Source organism: Dermacentor andersoni, chromosome 7, assembly GCF_023375885.2.
Source record: "Dermacentor andersoni chromosome 7, qqDerAnde1_hic_scaffold, whole genome shotgun sequence".
Taxonomy (NCBI): Eukaryota; Metazoa; Arthropoda; class Arachnida; order Ixodida; family Ixodidae; genus Dermacentor; species Dermacentor andersoni.
In genome coordinates this window covers 82,390,182-82,402,958 of record NC_092820.1, presented here as the reverse complement: position 1 = coordinate 82,402,958, position 12,777 = coordinate 82,390,182, and positions in this window count along the sequence as shown.

Below are 12,777 nucleotides of genomic sequence, written 5' to 3'. Positions count from 1 at the left end.
GAAGTAGAACTACAGGTAGGGGATAGTTGAACGGTGGTGATCTTCCCCTGTGATGCGGGCTGTTCGACGGCTGTTTCCACGCCACTCGCGGACATCTCGCTCACATCGGAGGCGAAAATTCCGGACATCGTGGCGACCGACGGCGACCTGGCCTCGCTGTCCGCCGTCTTCTTGTGCCGACGACGGCAAGGTCCCGTGCTTTTCTTGCCCACTTCCTTAGACATCGCGGCCTGGGAAATTTGCAGCACCGTTTTCGATATCGCAGGAGGTCTGCGCGCTCTTGTCGATTGTCTACAAAAAAGTTTCGCCACCACACGAGCTTTACAAAGGTAAATTCACACGTGGCGTTTAGTATAACGCAAAAAAAAAAACACCCTAACCCATCCTCAGTGTCGCCAGGCAAGACATGCAGTAAACCTAGAGCCCGGCCGTTCTTTGTTTCAGACAGTAACTTTTAGGCTTCAGCCAATTCCGGGAAGCTCCCTGCGTCGTTCCTCTACCAACTGAGTGGCACCCATGAGCAGGAAAAGGATTCTGTCCTCTCTCTCCAAGACTAAGCTGAAATGGACGCGTTTTTTATAGCGATAGCATTGTAGGGGGGCCGGGACTTCATGCATTTCGGAGATCTCGCCTTCGCGTGACAAAAAAAAAAAAAAAGTATGGACCGCTTCCGAAGAAAGTGCAGTCTAACACCACGGCTAGATGTCACGGGGGAAGAATGCGTAAAATTTGCTATTGGCGCGTGCGCCCGACGTTTCAAAGAGCGACTTTTTAGCATCGGAGAAGCATATAACTGTGATCGGGGCCAAATAGGTAAAGCATTGAGATGTCATGCTGGACGAGAGGTGTTCGATCGCACCGCCCGCCAGGCATGATTGAGGCCTTATATATGGACTTAACCCACAGCGGAAGTATGTAACACAATACTCCAGACGTGTTGAGCTGCTGCGAGCGCTTCGCAGTGCCCACGACATCCTAAGTTATACGAGGTACAGAACCGTTACTTTGTGTTCACTTCTACGACTGCTCGTGTGCGGAACAGGCGAGCTTGCATACTGTTATTCAACAATTTCCCATTCTAAGCCCGCTATCGCATACCTACAGAGAGTCATTGGTGCTAATATATAGCATTGTTGCTTCCTAAATGCGAAGCATTTCTTTACATAATAAAAGCCAAGTTGAAACGCGAGGCCACTCAAGGTCGCAGAGGTGGATGAATGGATGGATGTTATGAACGTGCTCTTTGGAACGGGGCGATGGGTGCGCCACCAAGCTGTTGCAATTATGCTGCGTAATGTTCTACCTAGGTTAAAAAAGAAAAATAGAAAAAACTCTCGATAAATTTTTATAACCAAATCTTCCGACCCCATAATGCGAATTTTTTTTTTACGACTCCGTTTTTTGTCGTTTCCCTACTTCCACCAATCTTCCAATCGCCTCTTACTAATCTCTTTTGCGGACATGTTTACCTTCCCCCTGCTCTTGCGGAATCCAAGGGCTTCAAGCAGTCCTTTGGTGCCTAAATCGACCGCTGGGCAGATATCTTCACATTCCAATAAAACATGCTCCATCGTTTCCCCAGCTTTACCGCAGCAAGTACATGCTTCTTCGTTTCTATATCTCGCTTTATAGGTGCGTGTTTCAGTTTTCAGTTTCAGTTTGTTTATTCAGACATACATTGCCTGAGTTGAAAGGACTAAAGGCAGATGAACTGTGCCTTACTAACGTCCCTCCACCCATACATTTGCTCAGAAGCAGTGAGAATAAAAAAAAAAAGAAATACAATGGCTTTGTACATTGAAGCACCACAAAAAAAATTATCATGAACAGAAATAACATCGCGATTAGGCATCTTAAATTGGGTAACAAAATCACACAATAATGCAAACAGCAATAATCCGTAACAAGAACAAACGCGTACAAAATGGCAACATATTAAAGAGTACTAACTTTGTGCAAGCGTTATACAATATGTAACACAACCATTCATAGCAATGTATAACTGTTAGAAAACGCAGCAGAGTAGAGAGGTTATACAACAACAAAAAGGTTTTTTTTTAACTCAAGAATTTATTTAGGACACAGTACCATGTAGTAAGTACATTGTAACATTTTTCATTAAACTGTGGATAGAAGTACATTTTTCAATAAGTTCGTGGATATAACTATTGTTGCGGAGGAGGAGGTATAAGGTAGAGTAATGTTTGATTACCGTAAATGGTTCTGAATAACGGTATTCTATATCGCTCGTGTCGGAGATCATAGGGAACATTAGTAGGGTAGCATTGAGCCATATAACTACTCAATTCATTTCCAATTTCCTTGCGAATATACAAGGCGAGCATCATGTTAAAAAGTTGGTTAACAGTAAGCAACTTAAGCTTGTTAAAATTGCGCAGTGTGTTCAGTTGGCTCCAGATTTTTTATGCAGCGAACAGCTCTCTTCTGTACAATTTTTAACCTTTCAAGGTTCGTTCCTGAAGTCGTACCCCAGATTAAGAGACAGTAATGGAGAGGAGAATGAACTAGTGAATAATATAACTGGAGCTTTAGCCAGTTTGGTACCAGAGACTTAAGTTTATATAAAACAAAAGTTGATCTAGACATACTGGCATGTACTTTGTTGATTGTCCAACTGAGGTTTTCATGAAAAAGTACACCTAAGAATTTAAACAACGGGACGCGCCCGATGTCATTATTTTTAAATCGAACACAAATGGTGTAATCTTCGCGCTTATTTCTGCCTTTGAATAAAATATATTTAGTTTTATTAACGTTTAATTCTAGCTGGTTACACTCAAGCCAGTATGAAAGCGAGATCAACCACTCGTTCGTCGCGATTTCTAAATCTCTTAAACGGCTGCCAGAGAAAAACAAGCTGGTACCATCCGCATACAAAACTATAGAGGAAGTTTGTGGTACCGGCACGACATCATTTATGTAGTTAGCAAAAAATAGTGGACCGAGTATAGAACCTTGTGGTACACCGAATTTCATAGGATGCAGCTGAGATTTCTAATCGCGCAAAAACGTATACTGCAGCCTGTCTGTTAAGTAACTGCGTAATAATTGTAGAGCTACCCCTCGAATGCCGTAATGTGGTAATTTTTCAAACAGTATATCATGCTTAACCAAGTCAAATGCTTTTCGGAAGTCTAAAAAATCCCTAGGGTGAACACCTGGCTATCAATATTCTTAGCTAATTTTTCTTTGATACTAAGTAAAGATGTTTCTGTAGATTTTGTTTCGCGAAAGCCGTATTGTTCCTTGATAAGCAATTCATGTTCATCAAGAAACTTTGCTAGTCTTGTTTTTATTATGTGCTCTAACACCTTTGAGAATGAGGGTAACACCGAAATCGGTCGATAATTGTTAAGATTATTGAAAGACCGCAACGCTAGCTATTTTCATATTAACTGGAAAAATACCTGTTGATCATGCTCTGTTGTAACTATGTTGCAAAGGTGCTGATAAAAGCTTAGCAACGAAAATAATTGGAGTAGCTTTAATGTCATCATTACCGGCAGCAGCACTTTTATTTAGCTTCTTAAAAAAATAGTTTATCTCTAATTCACTGCAGGGAGACATAAATATAGAATTCGCAATGCAAGAGGATATGTATTTCTGTGCATCTAGCTGAGTGATGGAAGTTGAATATGCGCCTGAAGATATGAAGATAAAAATTGTGAATTCAATTTATCCGAGAAAGTCTCTTTACTGTATTCGACACCATCAGTAATTAGTGTACCAGGGATGCTTTTCCATTGTTGACCAATAAGCAATCGTAATGTGTTCCAAATTTTTTTAGGGTCATGAGAAACAGCAATAAGCCTATTCTTGCAATATTCACATCGAGCTTTCTTGAGATCAGAGTTTAACTTGTTTCGTATTTTCTTAAAAAAATTAGAAGAGAAATATCTTTTAGATTAATAAATGGACGGTACGTGATATCAGGGGCTTTTATTCTCTGAAATAACTCATTTGTTACCCGTGGTTTTCTATATTTTTATGTGCTTTTTCTGCATAACACAAAGAAAAAGCTTATTCATTGCAACTTTTAGCTTTTTGTAGAAAGATGTCGTATGAAATGCTTGCGTTTTCTTCCACATAAACATCCGACCAGTCGACACACTCGATGATCGAGTGAAAAGCAGAGAGACTCATTTGAATAAAACTACGATAAGGTACTGGGGGAATGCAAGCGGGATGTATTTTGTTTTTTGGAACAGGAAAGATACAGAATACAGGCAAGTGATCACTAAGATCGACTGAAAAAATGCCAGGTATAACATCACTTTCATCATTACTAGTTACACATAGATCAATCAGAGTTTCCCTTAATCATGTTATTCTTGTCGGCGAGCGTATAACATTTGTACAAGAGAATGACTCAATTATGTCTAAAAATTGTCCAGACTGAGAAGTGTCTGTTAGTAAGTCAATGTTAAAATCGTCGACAAGGACAATGGGAAGCATTGCAGAGGACACATATTCAAAAACAGACGTAATATATTCAAAGAATGCTTTAGCTTCAGTAGAATGCGGGCGATAAATTGAAGCAATCACTGTTCCAGCACTCCTAACGATTGATTCATAATGCGCGGTAATACCAGAAACCTCCGACAAGACATCATAGGCAATGTCATCTTCAATATACAGTGAAGTTCCTCCACCTCTAGGACCTGATCTATAAACACCCTCAGACCTATAGCCGGAAAAGTGTACAACATCTTGAACATTCTGAAACCAAGTCCTAAGGCATCCTGATCTCGCTTCGAAAATAATGAGCTTTCCTTTGAGTTATCATAAAGTGTTTGTTTCCTGATTTCGTTTTTTCCTCTTAAGTCGTTTCTCATGGCAGGTTTCTTTTCCCTTGCCGCCACACATGATATTATTTTAAGCTTTCCGCTTGACGTTCTTTGTTGCTGTGTTGCCCACCCTACAGGTCGCACACCTGCTGGTAAGCTTCCTAGTTCCTTTCCTCCACTGTGAATAACTGATTTTCCTGTACAAGTACCTCAACACTCTCCCAGCCAATTTACTTTCTTCCATATTTCTCAGTCGTTCTTCATAATCAAGTTTACCGTGAGTTGCCCTTACTTCAAAACTTGTCAAGCCCATATCACCCTGCACAGCTTCATTTGTAGTTTTCCTTTGAGCGCCCAATGCGAGGCGTCCCAGCGACCTTTGGTTGCCATCGAGTCCTGATTGTAAGCCTGATTTCAAGCAAACAAGATCGTTTCCGAAAGTAAGTCACATAACCCGAAGCACCTCGTAAGTGTTGTATCCCCATAGCGATCTGTGCTTCATTATCGATGCATTTCTCTTCCCCTTTACTGTTATGGCTTTTTCCCATGTTTCCATATATCGATTGCCTTCGTTTATTCAGATACCAAAGTATTTACATTCTTTTACCCGAGGTATTTCCTGGCCCTCAATTGCCACCGTCTCTTCACTGTTTTCATTGAATCCCATACACCTGATTTTCTAACACTAAATTTTAAACCTAAACTGTTGCCTTCCTGTCCACAGATGTAAGCGATACGTTGCAAATCACTTTGCTGGTTAGCTAGCAACACAATGTCGTCCGCATAAAATAAACCTTGAAGCTACTGCTCTACAACTGTACCCGCCTGTATGTATGAGAGATTAAAGACGATATTACTTCCTTCTAGCGCCCTCTCCATTCTCACCATTTACATCATAAACAGCAGTGGCGATAAAGGGCACCACTGCCTCAGTCGCTTTTTGATATCAACTTTTTCCTCGCTCTTCATCCTTTCCCATTCAGCGCAAATGGTATTTTCTAGGTAAATCTCACTCAAAAGCTGTAGACAATCGTCGCCTAAGCCTTCCCCTTCCAGAACATTCGACAAAATGATGCGGTATAGGTTGTCATACGCTCCTGCAATGTCTAAAAAGGCCAGATATAATGGTCTGCTTTCTACTCTTGATATTTCAATACACTGAGTAGGAACAAGCAATCATCAACACGCCTACCTATCTAAAGCCATTCCGAATTTATCCCAAAATGCCATTATTCTTTGCCCACGCTTGCAGCTTTAATTTGTTTGCCTGCATCACTAAAATGTGTATTACAGATGTAATGGTCAACGGTCTATATGAGTGAATTATATCTTTGTCCCCCTTCCCCTTTAAATTAAATTTATTCTACTTTGTCACCAACTGTCTGGTATTCGCTTTTTCCACTGCTTTCACCATATCTTCCTTACGTTTTTATCCTAGTTCATTAATCCGCCTAACAGGAACCTCGTCTAGCCCTGTGCCTGTACGCTTAGCAATTCTCTTCGGCTTTCTTCCAGTTGAAATTTGTCAGCTGAAGCTCCTTTTCCATCTGGTTTTCTTTGATGCTCTTTTTTTTTTGCAGTTTCTTTCCATCTTCGTCTAGGATATGTTATTGCGTTGCTGTTGACATCCTGTCTAATAATGTTATTTGGTTCCAAAATATTCTAGGTGCAGCCTTCTTTTTCCTCACATATTTATGACAACCGCCGTTCACTTTCACCTTGTATGTTTGCTTGCAGCAGTATTTAAACCATACATTTTTTTTTTCTCACGGTATATTTCCCATTTACTGGCTATTTTCATCCTGCGACAAATGCGTTTTTTTTTTGCCTGCCTGTGCTCTCGGGATGCTTTCTCTCGTTCGGCGATCGCTTTTCACATCTTCATGTTCCATCAGCTTTTCAGTTTCTTTTTTCCTTTCCAATGAACTTGTTGCTTCACTTTGCGTATTTCTGTGGTTATTACTCTGAGAAGCTCACTATATTCTTATTCTCTACTTGGCCATTTGCCAAGTTCTTCCTCGAATCTTCTGACTATATTTGTTATTTGTCCAGCGTCCAAATTTCGACTGGCCATTTTTCACTCCCCGCCCCCCCATTGCTCGCTTTCCCATCTACATATCCGATTGTCAAAATGACGCGATTATGGTCACTCCCTATGCTGCTATACCCTTCCTCGTCAATGACCATTTCTCTCAACTTATCATGAATTCCTTCTGTCATCAGGCAGTAATCAATGGTCGATTGCCGGTTTCCCACTTCCCACGAGATCTCCCCTTAACACTTAGGCCCTGTATTCACGATAACTAGGTTATGTTGCTCACAACGATCCAGCACTGACTTCCCGTTGTTGTCGGTAGAGCCGTTTAGATCCTGTATGTGGGCATTCATGTCCCTAATAGGATAATTTCGGCATCATTCCCGAAACCCTTAAGTACTTATGCATCCCACTCACTCTTGCTTCTTCTCTGTGCAATTATTCCCGCTGCGCAAATACGTTATGCCCAGCCAAGTTATTTTTTCACTTATTGTACCCTCCTTCCTTCTGCCGCTCTTCATGTTGATGTAGCCAATTGCATGGCGAGATCCCTTTCTTGATTTCCTCCTTTTTCTGTTATTGATGGCGATGCTATTCTGAGGTTCCCGTAGGGGATCTTCTTCCTTACTACTTGTATACCACCTATCCTGTGGCGCCCCCAGTAGGAGAGGCGGTAACTACGAACACAGACAGAGCCGGTTTCAGGCGCCATTGAGACCTCTGTCTATTCTGTCACCTTATCACAGACGAAGGCCGGTGACATTCTGTACTGAGGCTTGCGATGCACTGTAGAATGCTATCACTGCGTAACGACGGATAAGATTAGCCACGTAGAGCGCAACCTATTTTTCGGATCAGCTTTATTAACCACCCCAAGACAGAATCATGGAGGGTTGGTCAGCTCACCCTCTTGTTAATACGAACAACACAACCGCTCATCGTAAATTTCACTGTCAGATAATTTGTAAAATACATAGGGGGGTACCTGACAAGGACTTCATACTTGGCCAGAAAGGATCTACTCGAGAGGCGCCAAAAGTGTTTAATATGGCCGTCGAGCTTCAGAAACAAGGCACGCAGTTTGACGCAAAGTCTAAAAACCTGGCAGGCCTTCTCGACTGTTTCTTTTCCTAAGATAGGGTGCCTTCTTACCGTTGTCGCGGCATCGAGGACGGCCGACGCTGGCCCCGCAGGCACGGCACTTTCCTGAAGCGGGTGTCCGACGCTGCCGCTGCTTTGCGATCCCAGCTGAACCGAAGTAGAACTACCGGTAGGGGATAGTTGAACGGCGGTGATGTCTCCCTGTGACGTGGGCTGCTCGGCGGCGGGGGCGGCAGGCGGCAGCCGGGAGGCGGCTGCTTCCACGCCACTCGCGGACATCTCGCTCACATCGGAGGCGAAAATTCCGGACATCGTGGCGACCGACGGCGACCTGGCCTCGCTGTCCGCCGTCTTCTTCTGCCGACGACGGCGATGTCCCGTGTCTTTTTTTCTGACTTCCTTCGACATCGCGGCCTGGGAAGTTTGCAGTACCATTTTGGATATCGCAGGAAGTCTGCAAGCTCTTGTCGATCGTCTACAAAAAAGTTTCGCCACCACACGAGCATTCCAAATGTAAATCCACACGTGACGTTCAGTATAACGCAAAAAAATACACTAACCCATCCTAAGCGTCGCGGGGCAGGAGATGCCGTCAACTTAGACTCAGGCCGTTCTTTGTTTCAGACAGCGACATTTAGGCGTCAGCCCATTGCCCGAAGCTCCCTGCGGCATTGGTTTACCAACTGAGCGGCGCCTCTGAGCAGGAAAATGACGCTGTCATCTCTCTCCTAGACTAAGCTGAAATGGATGCGCTTTTTATAGCAATATCATCATAGGGGGACCGGGACTTTTAGCACTTTGGAGATCTCGCGTTCCCGTGACACAAAAAAAAAAAAGTATGGGCCGTTTTCGAAGAAAGCGCAGTCTAACACCACGGCTAGATGTGACGGGGGACGAATGCGAAAAATTGGAAATCGGCGCACGCGCCAGACGTTTCAAAGAACAACTTTTTGTCATCAGAGAAACATATAACTGTGATCGGGGCCAAATAGGTGAAGCATTGGGCTGCCGTGCTGGACGACAGGTGTTCGATCACACCACTGGTCACGTATAACTAAGGCCTTAAAGATGGACTTACCTTACTGCGGAGGTATGTAACAGATGACTCCACATTTGTTGAGCTGATGCGAGCGCTTCACAGTGTGCACGACGCCTTATATGTTATACGAGGTACTGAACCGTCACTTCGTGTTCACGTCTACGGCTGCTCGTGTGCGTAACAGGCAATCTTACCTACTGTTATTCAAGAATCTCACATTGTAAGTACTCTATCGCATACTTATAGAGGGTCAGTGGTGCTAATATATAACACTGGTGCTTTTGCAATGCGAAGCACTTCTTTGCATAGTAAGAGCCAAGATGAAACGCGAGGCCACTCAAGGTCGCAGAGCTTGAAGCCGATGCGCGCGCCCCCATACGTCCAACTCGCTCGCCGCTACGGCTGCGCGCGCCAGAAATAGAGGTAGCAACTCGGCGTCGCTGGGTGCGCTGTGTTGCCCGTAGGCCTCTACTTGAAAGTGCGTATGCTTGGGCATCTTGGTTGAACACGGTAATTTGTTTAGCGTACAAAAGAGGACACGATACCGAAAGGAACGACGCGGACACAGCGGTCCTGTGTGCTTTTGGTGCGCTATAATATAACTATGCCTCTACTTGAAGACAAAACGATGGGCTTTAAAGTGTGAGACGGAAAGGGAGCGCAAGGGTGCAAAAGCTCTGCAGAAGCGAAGAACCTTTCGGCAGGCAACGCGAGCAAAGGAGAGACGCAGTGCGCGATGGATGAATGGATTCGGATGAACCCTTTAAATCGGCCGGCGGCACAGGGAACCTAGCCTTGACTAGCGATACGTTCTGTATTACTGGAGGGTGAAATTTGACTCTTGATTTTAGCTACCAGTTAGACACCTCCGTTTGGTTATTCTATTTTACCTCCACTGTTTCCAAACCCCAATGCTTTGAAAATATAAGCCCCGTTGCTTGCAACTGCAGGGCGAACCCGTTTTCAGGAAAGTGTCAGGTGTTCAGCAGCTTCCTCCTCCTCTCCACACGCACTGCGGAGAGGAGGAGACGAGCGCGGACGAAAAGACACGAGGACGAACGGGCGCCGAAGAGCCAGCGGCGAGGATTGGGAGACCGGCACTTGCGGAACGCAGTAGCGTACTTCACTTGGTTCAAGTTCAATTAAGTGCGGCGTGTGGCGTCGGCGGTCGCGTCTGGTTCCAATCGGACGTGCATCATGGTGTCGCGGGCCGCACATGGGGTGATTCTCGTGTGAGCGTTTCCCCGGGAGGGCGCGAGTTCGTTTGAGTGTTGCGCCACGCGCATGTGTTGCCTTAATTAACAGGGGTACGGTCGCGTGTTTCTATTTATGCCCAAGCCCAGCGCTCGACCACTGCGCCGCCATGCGCCGTGTCCACACGTATCACTTTTCAATGTACCTTTTCACCGAAGCGTCACGGCACACTGGCTGTGCCTGGGCGCGCAGTCTGCTCGGCCTAGCCCGCATTCGCAGAGTTTAGGGGTTGTAGATAAGTTTTATTTTTAAATGCGTAAGAATTTCTATGCTAACCCAACGAGAAGACCACTTTAGAGATAGCACGCATCATCTCGCTTGAACGCGAACGAAGCGGCGAGAACACAGCGCGCGAAGCTATCAGCAGTCGGCACTCTTTGTAGGCATCGCAGATCGCTTTCAAGGTGCGGCCCGGGCGGCAGCGCAGCACGAAGCCGCCGCCTCAGTAAGTTCATGGTTCATAATGATTCGACGCGGATGGATAAGGCCCTAAAGAACGATAACGGCTTATAATGATCGGAACGTCATCAGCGCACCTGGCGCCTCCACCTGCAGTACTTTGCTTGCGTCATCAATGCTATTTGCGCTGCCGTGGGCACCAGTTCGTGCCACCACTGTGCTATCGTTAGTGCTGGCCTAATCAAGTTACATAACGTTGGTAATGACACCGGGATGTGTGGAGATGAGAAAGTGACACAATGCTTGCGCATACTTAGTCTAACTCCCAGAGGAGTTTCTGCATGATCTTTTTCTGTTCCTGGACGTCGCTCTAGAGTTTAATATGTGCGTCATCTGTGGCACCTGTCCCTTGCTATTGTATAGGCTGGAAGAGAGACAGTGGTGTAAAGAAGGAAAGGAGGCTTGATTGCAGCGATGATATGACTCTTGGTGCGGGAAACCCCCCATGCCCCACGTATATCCCAGCTTTTGTAGATCGAAGCGCCTCGCACACCCCGACCAACTTCCTATCACATCCCTTTATACCCTTATCCACACAAAGATTTCGTCCGGTCTTACTTCAGCTTCCTCACGCAACTTTTATTTCAACATAGGGTGGGCGGCGTGTTTTGAAAAAGCTATTTTCTCTTAGCGACAGCTGGCTGAGCAGATTGTGCGCCCAGGCATAACATCTCCCTAGTCCCATCAAGTACCTAGAGGGATCTAAGGCACTCGCCGTGGCTCTTCAGGAAAAAAAAATACCTAGAAACGTGGTACACGGGAGCGGCGCATGGCGGCGCAGCGGTCGAGCACTGGGCTTGAGCGTAAATGAAACACGCGGCCCGGTCCCGTGCCTCTCTGGAAGCAAGCGATTCTCGTACCTCGAGAAGCCCTCGTACCCTCCGCCCCTCAACGAGGTCAACGAGCGCCTGGTGTCGCACCGCACCCCGTTTGTGCGAGGGAAACGTCTCATGCATGGCGGCCGGTCGGGAATCGTCGGCAAAATCGGCACGTTCCGGTCGACGTGGAGGAGATGGTGCGCTCGCGGCCCCGCAACGTGGCACCACCTCCTTTGGTACCAACAACAGTAGCAGCAATGGAAGCAGGTGCAGAAGAAGGAGGAAGACAGTGAAGGTGACCCGTGCCTTGGCGGCAGGGCCGCATAAATGCGAAAACGCTATAACAAAGTTGCTCCAAGTTGCGTACCTCTACAAGTTGCACCGTTTACTTTCGAAAGCGTTTCGCATTGGTTTAAATAATAATGGAGGATGGTTTCTGTAGTAACTTTTTTTCACAGGATGTAATTGCGCTGACTAGTCAAGGTGCATAGAATGCAGATATGATACTTCAGCGGGCCAGGCCCAAAAGCTCGCTTTGCTGCGTGGCTCACCCTCCAACGCGTAGCCGGAAATCTTCCGAGACGGTTTCGCGAGGCGTCAGGAGGTTTGCAGACTTGCGGAGCACGTGGTTACCGGAGAGATTACGTGAGCGGTTGGGTTGGTGGCTCCACCTGGTAGCGCAGAGTAGAACCAAACGAAACAGAAATCCCATTGCAGTAACCAACCATATTTCACTAAATGAGCGACGTTTGGGTAGTTAAAGCTGAACGCCTTTTAGGCCGGAAACAGCGAGGCATGACAAAAACTGGCCGAAAGTCGACAACACATTTTTGTTAAACATTTCCCTTGAGTATGGACAACTTCTAGCCACCATACCTTGAGGCTATACAGCGCGTGTGTTGCCGACTCTCCGTCAGTCTTTGTCTTGTAGTTTTGTTTCTCGCTTCGAAAGTATTCTGCGTCGCCGCTGGCGTAAATTTGCGGCAGCGGCATAATCGCGAAGACATCGACTTTTTAGTTTCTTTCTTCAAGAACAATCTTGTAACACAACAACGTGTATAGGGCACTGAGATTGTAGGAAATGCCAATACATGTCGTTGACAGTAACAGCGCTGGTATGCCTGTCCAGTAACACTGTAGACCAGAAACGTTAAACAGTTTGGAGACATTAAGCGGGAACTCGCTCTCCCTGCGGGCAGCAAGAATAAATGGTAAAATGGTACATCGGTTAGTAGCATCTCATAAAGTATCAGCAATGCTTTG